Source organism: Neovison vison, chromosome 6 (genome assembly GCF_020171115.1).
Source record: "Neovison vison isolate M4711 chromosome 6, ASM_NN_V1, whole genome shotgun sequence".
NCBI lineage: Eukaryota > Metazoa > Chordata > Mammalia > Carnivora > Mustelidae > Neogale > Neogale vison.
This window is the reverse complement of record NC_058096.1, coordinates 52,663,194-52,674,979: the sequence shown is the minus strand read 5'-3', so window position 1 is coordinate 52,674,979 and position 11,786 is coordinate 52,663,194. Positions and strand designations below refer to the sequence as shown.

The following is an 11,786-nucleotide window of genomic DNA, read 5'->3' as shown; positions in this document are numbered from 1 at the left end:
AACAAATAATACATTATATGTCAATAAAAAATTAAAAAAATTAAAAAAAGAAAAAAAAACCCATAAGTTTCCTCTTTTGGCAGCTCTGATGCTGGAAAGGTGAGACTCTGGCCAGGCTGAGGACGTTGGCTCTCACTGTCCCCCTCCCATTTGATTTTTCCCTGAAGTCCCTCAATGAAATGGTTTAATCATCAAACAAACAAACAGACAAACAAACAAAAATAATGTAGGTTTCCTGGTGATCTTCTATGTATGTTGTAGGTTGACAGCAGCCTCTACTTAGTGAAATCTTTCAGTGATCCAGATTGAAGAATTAGGCACTATCTTGCGTGTTGCTGGTCATTGTGCTAAAGGAAAAAGATAGTTCTAGAGGAACTTGAACCAGAAAGAAGTGTGGTCTTTCTCTCTTCCACTTATAACTCATTACCAGAGCTAATTGCATGGCCCACCCTGCCACGGGATAGCCAGGAAGTAAGCAGACTGAAGTAGTTTTGTTAAATAGCTTTAATGACCACCAAAAAGGGATATGAGTCAAAGAACTTTCTGAGAAAGCAACATTTGAACTGAGACCTGAAGTAAATGAGGGAGTGAGAACAGGGAAGAGAACCCTAGCCCATTTGGTTTGTTCAAACAGGAGTTAAGACTTCATAAAAATAAATAAATAAACAAATAGAAAATACAACCAATAAAATATAGGAAAGTAAAAAAGAAAGCTGTAGATTGGGAGCAAGTAATTGTAAATTATGTTTTAGTAAAGGACACATGTCAAACTTAAAAGACATACGTTAATAATAAGACAATCCAAATTTTTTTTTAAAAATGGGCAACATATTTGAGATACTTAATCAAAGAAGATACAGGGATGTTAGTGAACACATAAAAAAGGCTTTAAGGATTGTCATTAGGAAACTTCACATTCAACATTCAACATTCTTATTCAATGAGACACCTTACATACTTAAGAATTATGACTGACAATACCTGGTATTGTTAAGCTACGGAAAAACTAGAAACTGTTACTGGTAGAAATAAAATGATACAGTTATTTTGGAAAACTGTCAATTTCTTAAAAAATTAAATGTAAACTTGTCATCTGACACAATAATCATATTCTTAGTGATCTACCAAAAGAAAAGCAAAAGCGTATGCCCACACAAACACTTGGACATTAGTATTCACAGCAACACTATTCAAAAGAGTCAAAATAGAGAAAACTCAAATGTCCATGAAATGATTAATAGAAGCACAAAATATAGCATAGCTATAAAATGGATACTAGTCAGCTATAAAAAGAAATAAACTACTGATATATGCTTAATATAGAAGTCTCAGAAACATTATACTAAAAGAAAGAAACCAGAGGCAAAGGTAATATATTGTATGACTTTATATTTAATTACCAGAAAAGGCAAGGACTATATATATAGAAAGCATATCAGTAGTCTCTTAAAACTTGGGTGTGAAGAAGAATGAACTGCAAATGGGTACAAGATACCTTTTTTTGGATTAACAAAGTGTTTTAAGACTGGACTGGACTGCTAATTGCACAAAGGTGTAAACATACTAAGATTTATCAAAAAGTACACTTAATATTGGTGGATTTGGGGGTGTGTAATGTATGCTTCAATGAAGCAGGTAAAAAAAAATAAAAGGAAAGAAGAGAAACAGAGAGGGGGATGATGGGGCTTTTATAGAGCAAAGAAGGAAAAGAGCCATGCGGGAACAGCCAGCCATGGAGCCAGTGGCCTTATTGCATAATCACTGAAGCCTTGGGATCAGAGTTTAGACATTTTTATGTTTATTGAGTCAATGGATGCTTTGAGTATTAGAGAGACTGGAATTAATTTATGTTTTTCGAGGATGTTCTATGTTGACTTATTGTATGATGCTTTTACAGTGGTCAGGCAAGAAATTATGGAAGCAAGAGTGGTGCAGACAGGTGGTAAAAAAGTGGTCTGTTTGGAGAGATGTTTGAAAGTAGAACTTCCTAGTTAATGTACGTGTTTGGGCCACTAGAGTTTTGACATTTTTATTGCCAAGTACCATGAATAAATAACATCCTTATCCCATTCCTGCTTATCAGCCCAAGGCTGAACACAATTCTAAATCAATACACAAGTCTCAACCTTAGGAATTACGGTTAAAAGAAGGAGCCATGGGTAGGATGTAGCTTGGGGGAGTTTAATGCATACACATTGTAATTGTCAAAAGCAATAATTTTGTTTCTTTCAGGTGGCTATATAAAGCTGTATTGAAATGGTCATGTCAAGTTTCTTCACTCTTAAAATGTTGTATTCTTATTTGGGACTGCAAAATATTACCCCATTGATTCATAATAGCCATTCTAAATAGTTGACAAGAAATAAGCAAATGGACCACAATTTTTATAAAATGATGCATAATTTGGGTTAATTGTTCAGTACTCAATTGAGTATGCATTACAGAAATTTCTGAGTAACATTTTTCCTCTCAAATTTGAAGTATGATTTTCTATTACAATAAGGCACTTTATTTTTTATTTATTTATTTTTTAAAGTGCTTCTTTTTTAATGAAACAAATCCAAAAGATGTACAGTCAGGCTCAAGTTGTGCAGTTCACAAGCATGGAGAAAACAAAAACAAACAAAACAACAGGGTTCAAGAGAATCGGAGCTAACCCAGGATGAGGCTGGACTTGCCGCCAGGGGAGTTTCTTCGGGACGGCACTGGGGCCGGAGCCACTGGGCTGGGCACAGAGGCAGCAGGCACAGGCTTCTCCTCGCTCTACCCCAGGCTGGCCTGCAGGTCTGTGTCCATGTTTTCATGAATGTCGCCTTCTCCCTTCAGATCTAAGAAGTCTCCAGCATGTGCTTCAGAAGAGTTCCTTCTCTGGGGTCCAGATGACTCAGAGTCCGATCTGCCACCACTAGACTTGGCCCATGAAGGAGGATTTTCCTCAGGTGTCCCAAAGGTGCTTGATGCCATTTTGTTCCTCCTCACAGGCTGTTCTTTTAGTTCATCAAAGCCTAATGAAAAATTGGATCCACTGCCTGGAGGCTGCAAAACCCGGGAGCCATTCCTGCTGTTGGGATTGACTCCCTTTAAGGTGGTGGTGGTGGTCATGGTGGCGAGGAGCGAGGTAGGCTGGAGCGGGAGCAGAGCGCTGAAAGGGTCGGGTCGGAGGAGCGCAGAATTGCTCCCCACCCCACCACCAGCGACTGCTGCAGGAGCTTCCGCCAAGGCACTTTATTTTTGAGGAATAATTCCAGAGTAATTTTAAGTAATTAAAATATTGAAAAGTAATTTTGAAAATTATATGAAGGAATTAGCTGTAGCGATTTTTCTTTGTTTTTTATAGGTTGAACTTATGAAAAGAAACATAAAATCTTTAAATTTTGAGAGAATGATTTAAGAAGAAACGTATTGCAAAATGTGCTTCAAGTATTTTCACATTAGAGTTTTGGTAATTTCTTTTATTCACGAAATTGAAGTAAAAGAAAAGTCTGTATTATTACCAATTACTGCAAGCAAGAAAATTGAGAAGTATTTTTCTAAGAAGTTAAATTATAAACTCATTCTTTATATAGTGAATGCTAGGTGACACTTTTATAACTATTTAGAGAGTCATTTTTCTTTTTTTTTTCTGGAATACGGACGCTGTTACCTGAGGTGAAATAATTGTTTCCTTAGGACGCTTCTGATTATTTTGGTTTTCTCATAATGATTATTAATTTGGAATTTTCCTAGCAAGACTGATTTTATAGTTCAACAACAACAACAAAAAAACCTCTCTACAGTAACAGATAAACCCCAACATCTTAGTGGCAGAAGATAACAAAAGTTTCTTACTTACCAAAACAGAAGCTCTCTTCTGATAAATGTTTCCTTTGACCAGTCTCTTCCCTGGTCCCTTTGACCAGCTCTCTCCCTTTAAGGAGAGCTCTTCCTTAAAGAAGGAAGCCATCTTTAGCACTTGACTTCCTTCTTGCTTGTCTGTATTAAGCTAATTAATAGGAAAAAGCATGAGAGTTTTATTTGGCCAGAATGGGAAGATGTGTATGTCAGTACTTTTCTTTCCATAACTGGTCAGGACTCATGCCGCTGGTCACAAGCAATAATTTGATTCTTTGTCTAAAAAAGAAGGAAGTGAGTTTGGTGAACAGTCAGCAGTCTACCTCAACCATGAAGAAGGTGTATTTACTTTCAGATATCTAGAGAAAGAATCCTCATTTAAAAATTACTCTCTCAATACTTACGTAATGTCCAGATCAGGATGAGATTCTTTCATCCTACTATTTTTTCCTGTTTTTTTAATAATAATTTTATTGAGGCATAATTCATATGCCATAAAATTCATCCTTTTAAAATATGTATTTCAGTGTTTTTTAATGGCATTCACAATGTTGTGCATCCAACACCACTATCTAATTCTAGAACAATTTTGGAATCCCCAAAAGAGATTCTGTACCCATTAGCAGTCATTCTCCCTAGGCCCCTGCTTCCAGCTGCTAGAAACCACTAATTTACTCTCTGTCTCTATGGAATTCCCTATCCAGGATATTTCAGATAAAAGGAATCCTATTATATATAGGTATATATATTATATACCTTTTTTTGCAAGGCTTCTTTCACTTCATTTATTTTCAAGTTTGATCCATGCTGTAGCATGTATGAGTACTTCATTTATATTTTATGGCTGAATAATATTCCATTGTATGGATATTTTGCATTTTGTGTATACATTCATCAGTTTATGAACACTTATTCCCATTATTTTGACTATTATGAAAAACATTTGAACATAAATTTTCTGGTGGACATATGTTTTCAATTCTTCTGGGTACAAATCTAAGAGTGGAGCTACTAGATCATATGGTAACTCCATAGTTAACCTTTTCAAGAACCTCTAAAATGTTTTCCAAGACTGCTAAATATTATGCATTCTCACCATTGATGTATGAGGATTCCAATTTCTCCATATGGTCATCAACACTTGTTATTGTTCCTTTTATGGTGATAGGCATTCCGGAGGTATAAAGTGGTATCTCAATTTAGAAGGTATTGTCATCTTAACAATAGTAATTCTTCCTACCCCTGAAAATGGGAAGTCTTTCCATTGATTTTGGTCCACTTTCAATTCTTTCAAAAGTGTTTTATAGTTTCATATAGCTTTATATTTCTTTTGTTAAATTTATTCCTAAGAATTTTATTCTTTTTGGTGCTACTATAATTGGAACTATTCTGTTAATTTTATTTCCAGATTATTCTTTGCTCAAATATGGAAATACAATTGATATCTATGTGATCCTGTATTCTTATGAAGCTTTGCAGATTTCATTATCATTTCTAGTTGTGTGTGTGTGCTTTAGGATTTTCTATGTAAAAGATTATATCATTTGCAAGTAGAAATCACTTTATTTTTACTTTTCCAAACTGAATGCCTTTATTTCTTTTTCTTGCATAATTTCCTTGGCTAGGACCATCAGCACAATGTTGAATAGAAGTGGTGAGAGCAGGTATCTTTGTCTTGATCCTAATGTTAGGGTAAAGTATTCAGTCATTCACCATTTATATGATGTTAGCTGTGGGTTTTCCGTAATGATCTATATCGTGTTGAAGAAATTTCCCTTTATTTCTAGTTTGTTGAATTTTTTCCTGTTCTTATGTTTTCTTTGTTTTGATTCAAGACAACAGGAAAGTTAGGTGTAAGGCACAGTTTGCTGAGCTCCAAAAGAAAGTTAAACTTTCGGTTCACTTATTAAAAGAATATACATTTTAATATGCAGTACTTTGTTTGCTGCATGGATGAGTCAACATTCCTATGGCAACACGTACTTTTTCAGTTAGTCTGCCAATTTGTGTGCTTAATTCACAATGTCACAGCATGCTAAGTATTGTGCTTTTTAAACAATGTATTACAGAACTTAAGAATTATTAACTAATGTTCATCTAGAAAAATTGCATGCCATGGGAAAGGTATAATTTAGCCTTTAATCCTAGAATGAAAATCATTAAACTTTGCTTACTAGACAATAAAAAAATATGAGAGGTAAGATCAAAATTAAAATCAGACCCTTAGTTGACATCACACACAAATTTTTAAATAGTAGTTGAAAAAGATTCTACTCATCTTATGTTCTGCTTATCAGTAAGAAATAGTTTTGCATTGTTTATTAAGACAAGGGAATCTACTATTTCTCTAAGGGTCTATATATATAGTTTTCTGCAAAGAATAACTTTAGAGTATCAAATAAAACATGCTTGCACTTTATTAGTATATTATATCCATATTAGTATTTAACAATTTAATAATACTGTATAAATATATAACACTACATCATCATACCTATGAATCTATAGAATCAAAATATTTCACCTTAACTATTACTACTGGTTCTTACAGAATGGATGCCTGATCTATGATTATAGAAGTTGGGGATTCCAAAATCTTTATCAAATTTGTCATTAGAAAAACATCTACTATAAAACGTCTACCATATTTTAGATAAATAATTAGTTTATATAGTATCACTCCATTAAAATATGTATGTAAGAAATAACTTTTTTAGGACTGTATTTTTAAATTTTATTTTATGGTAAGTAGTAGGAGAAATAATTCTTTAAAAAAAGATACACCTTGAAAGTGCCTCAATTTCATTTCTTAGCTCGAGATATAATTTTGTATATTCATTCTTAGTGACAAAAATCATTAGTCAGAGTTCATTTTGTTATAAGTGATAAAATCTAAATGTCTCTATCCAAAACAAAGTGAATTTTTGGTTTGTATATTTGGGAAGCTTCAGCCATGATGTTGGCTTTGGCACAGCTATAGTAGAGGTTCAAATCACGGACTTTGTCATTCAGTGAGTGAAGTTTTTCTTTTAATTCATATAAAGCTTTGTTTCTTTGCTGACATTCTTAGGTAGTCCCTCACCAAATGTTAGTCTCAGAGAAATATGATTTTTTCAGCTCTTGATCCTGGTAGAAAAAAACTTTTTTTTCTGTACAGTTGCCTCAGTTTGGGTTATTTAGCAGTCTCTTAATCAAAGGATATAGTTGGGAAGTTGGAGAAATTTAATTAACCAGGCTTAGACCACGTGGTTTCCATAGTTTCTAAAAATATGTCCAGTCTTGACCAAAAGGTGACTGAGAATATGCAGGGTAGTTCCTTAAAAGAAGTGTTCTATAGTAGAAAACAAAGAAAGAAAGAGAGAAAGGAAACAGACAATCATTATTCTGTGGAAAGAAAACAATTATTGTAATATTTCTGTTGTTTTTCAAAGTCTTCAGATTCTGAGGATGGAAAGCCATCTAATTCATATAACTGTTTTTACTGAGTCACCTAGAAAATTGAACCAAATAATAAAAAATTATCAAGTGCCACTTTCAGGAATGACAGACTAAATGTTCTAGAACACCTTTCTCTGTAGAAAATTACTAATGATCTAGACATAGTGCAAAAATTAACTACCTGAAACTCCCAAGGAGTGGAGTGAAGTAGTTGGACTCTGGTAGGGAGTTCACATAGGCATGGAAGAATAAGCAGAGATCTTTGCAAGCAAGCAACAAAATCTGTTGCCAGCCATCCTGCACAATAATGAATTCTAAAGGAAGCTCTTCAGGATGAAGGGAAAATAGTTCCTCAAGAAAGAATGAAGAACATTAGAAATGGAAAATATCTGGATAGAGGCTAAATTCATGGACATAAGACCAATGACGTTTTATAGCTCAGAAGGAGGCCCGATGCTTGTCAATAAATACTCTGTAGTCTCCTTCTTGAATTTTCTAATAATTTTAACTTTGAATTTTTCTTTTGTCTGTGATGTCTGAAGGATAATGAAGCATGTGGAGCTACTGGGAGCTTGAAGCCTCAGCTCCCACATGGTCCCACTTCCAGCACCGCTATAAGATGGGTTCTCAGTTGTCTACCCACACCACCCAGAAATCACTGTTTTCTGCCTCCAGCACAGCCTTGGCTCCAGGTGTAAAAAGGTTCAGGATCAGGTGCATGTGACCTGCACACTGAGTTGAGTGGGAGATGGTCTGCAGTCTGTGAAGGTTTCCACTCACCCTGTGAATATTCCTGAGATAGGGAGAGCTCACATTAAATAATAAATAAAAAACACCACAACAAGTTAGGAGACAGAGATTATGGGAAAAGGAAAAGCTTTTTTCCTGTATTTTTAAAATAGCTCCACATTTTCATTTTATCTTGGTGTTACCAATTACGTAGTTGGCCCTGATCTGAGTAAATACAAAAGTATTTATATTTGCTTTTTTACCTTAATTTATGAAACATATAATTATTGAAAAACTAAAAATAAAACATTGTCTTATGAGTTTCTAACATGCAAAACCAAGCACAAAAAAGACTTATGGAAAAATCTGAAAAGAGTCTAGGGTGTTGCTTTGTCCATTTGGGTATGTGAATAATGGAGGGTAGATGTGGTGAGGAGTACACACTGGGAGAATTGAAATGAGGGCTGTCTGGTAAGTTCTCTCTTCTATAACTTTTGAACTAGAGATTATTGCTATCTTCACAGCATCCACAAGAGTGAGGATGGTGCTGGTGGACTTCCTGAAAAACCTTGCCATATTTCTGGCTAGAGAATGAGAAAAGTAGAGCCAGGAAACCATGTAGGAATTCCAGAAGAGAAGAGAACTAGAGAAAGGAATCCCCAAATCTGCCTATCCATATCTCTAACTGACCCACAAAACATGCATATAGAGAACAGACTAAAAGAAACCTAATTAAAGAAAAACTATCAGAACAAAACCCAGAGCTGTTGCATACTAAACGAAGTATTTCAGTTCAAGTGCAGCCAAGAAAATTATCTCTTAAAACAAAAATATTCAGTGTAGTAAAATCCTGAATTTTTGCAAGTTAGCATTGATGATGTCCAGAATGAAGTTCAAAATGAGCTGATATGGGAATAACCAAGAAAATGAAACCCAGTTTCAAGAGAAAAGGAAATCAATTGTTCTGGTCTTTACATGAAACTGAATGCTTAAGCTAGAAGACATAATTGAAAAAAAAAAAACTTTTAAAATTCATTTATGAGACACAGAGAGAGAGAGGCAGAGGGAGAAGCAGGCTGCTGCCGGGGCAGGGAGCCTGATGAGGGACTCGACTCCAAGGCCCTGGGATCATGACATGAGCTAAAGGCAGACAACCAACTGAGCCACCAAGGCATCCCTAGAAGACATAAATTTTAAAGCAGTTATTATAACTATCATCAATGAGAAAAACAAAATGTGTTTCCAAACCATGAATATACTTATAGCAAAATAAAAACATAGAAAAAGAACTAAATTAAAATTTCAGAACTAAAAATATACAATATCCAAAATAAATTCAATGTGTGGACTTAATAGCCAAATGAACATGCAAAAAAAATGAACTTAAATATGGAATCACTACAAATATTACAAGGTGGATAACAGAAACAAAATTTGAATGAACAGGGTTTCATGAATCTGTGTTAGGTGATACCAAGTGATTAAATGAATGTGTAATTGAAATGCCAGAGGGACTAGAGAGATTGGGGCAGAAAAATATTTAAAGAAATAATGGTTGAAAATTTTCCAAATTTCATGAAAGGTAGATACTTGCAGAGACTGTGTTAAATACCAAATATATATATATATATATATATATATATATATATGAACCGCCATGAAAATAGTGCAGAAAAGAATAGCCAAAAAAGCAGCAAGAAAAATAAAATTAAATGAACACTAAGCAGAGTGAACTCAAAAAATCCTATGCTAAGAAGTATTATAGTCAAACTCTTAAAAGCCAAAGATAAACAGTATATCAAAGTAGCAGGGAAAACAATTAAAACAAAAACAAACATATTTCAGGTAGGGAACAATGTCCAAATTTGTGGCTAACTTAACATCAGATGTCGTGAAATCTCCCAAAAAGGCATGGAAAAGTATCTTATAGTGCTGAATGAAAAAGATCTTTTAACCTAGAATTCTATATCTGGATAAATTTTCTTTCAAGAAAGAAGACAAATTAATAATTTTTTAAAGATAAAATAAAATTTTGTTGCTAGTGGAATTGTCGAAACTGCTAAAGGAAGTTCTTTTAAGGAGAAGGGAAATGATAGCAGCTGAAATATTGAAAGAAAATGGAAAATGACAAATAAGTGACAATTTTTTTTGCCTTTTTTTCTCCTGACTTTTCTGTAAGACTTATAACTGCTAGAAAATAAATGTTAACATTGCCTGAGGGATTTATAAAATATATAGTTGTATTATATAAACACTATAACATAAAGAAAGGAGTAGATACAGATATATGTTTAAAAATGTTTACATTTTACATTTTACATATAGTAATGAGGATGTGTTAAATATCATATTTATATGAGAACCACTATGAAAATAATGCACAAAAGAATAGTAAAAAGGCAGTGGGAAAATTAAAATTAAAAGAGAATTCTGAAAATATTTAAATTATATTGTAAAAAATTAGGAAAGGAGAAACAGAAGATAAAAAAAAATGAGACAAATCCAAAACAAGAAGTCAAATGTTAGACCTATGTTATTTTAAACTTTAGTTGACTAAATACTCCAAATAAAAGGCAGAGACTATATGAATAGCCAAAAAACAGATACAAAAACAGATGCAACTCTATGCTGTCTTCATGAGACATTTTCAACACATACACAAGATGAAAGCAAATGGTTGAGAAAAATATATCATGCAAAGAGTAATCTTATGAATGCTAGAGAGATTACATTAATATCAGAAAAATGGGTTTTAAAGTAAAATTTTTTAGTAAACATAAGAGGGACACTTTGTAATGATGAACGTTCAGCATGACATGAATATTGAACAATTATAAATGTGTATATTTTCAATAACAATGCTTCAAAGCACATGGAACAATTTTGACAGAATTAAAGGAAGAAAGAAATAATTCCACAATCATAGTTGCTCTCTCAGCAATTGAAAGAACTAGTCAAAACAGGAGGAAAGTCTAAGGTCTGAACAGTGCTATCAACCACACCAACTTAACTGATATTTATATATTAAAAATTTTACAACAGAATTCACATTCTCCTTAAGTGCATATTATATATTACCCAAGATACAAACATGCATGAACTCATCAAAATAAATTTAAAATGTTTGAAATTATGCAGAAAATGTTTACTGACCACAATAGAATTCATCTAGAAACATTAATAAGAAGATAACAAGAAAAACCTCAAGTATTTGAAACTAACCATGTACTTCTAATTATAGGATCAACAAATAAATCAGAATTCAGATTTAGAAAGTTTAGAAGTGAAAAGAATAAATTAGGATATTGTGAAATGAATGTTCATGGAAATACATCAAAATTTGTAGGATGCAGAAAAAGCAGTGCTTTGAAAGAAGTTAATGTTTTTAAGTGCCATTATTAGAAAGAACAATCTCAAATCAATGATTTAATCCTCTATCTTAAGAAACTGAGAATGAAATAGCAAATAAAACCCAAAGCACACATATAAAAGTAAATAATGAAGAAAAAAATCAGAAATCAACAACACAGAACACAGAAAACAATAGGGAAAAATCAATGAAACCAAATTCTAGTTCTTTGAAAAATCAATATAGTTAATAAAACTCTAGCCAAATTGATTGAAAAAGAAAAAGAAAATGTTAAATTGCTAACACCAGTAAAGAAAGAGGGTAGAGATTTATGCCAAATAAATTTGAAAAACCGAGGGTGCTTGGGTGGCTTGGTGGGTTAAAGCCTCTGCCTTTGGCTCAGGTCATGATCTCAGGGTCCTGGGATCGAGCCCCACAT

At 33.5% G+C, this 11,786-nt stretch overlaps 1 pseudogene; it reads right to left on the bottom strand.

Annotated features, from left to right (window-relative positions):
- Nucleotides 1-2,652: 2,652 nt before the first annotated feature.
- LOC122910404 lies at nucleotides 2,653-3,108 on the bottom strand (annotated as a pseudogene).
- Nucleotides 3,109-11,786: the final 8,678 nt, after the last annotated feature.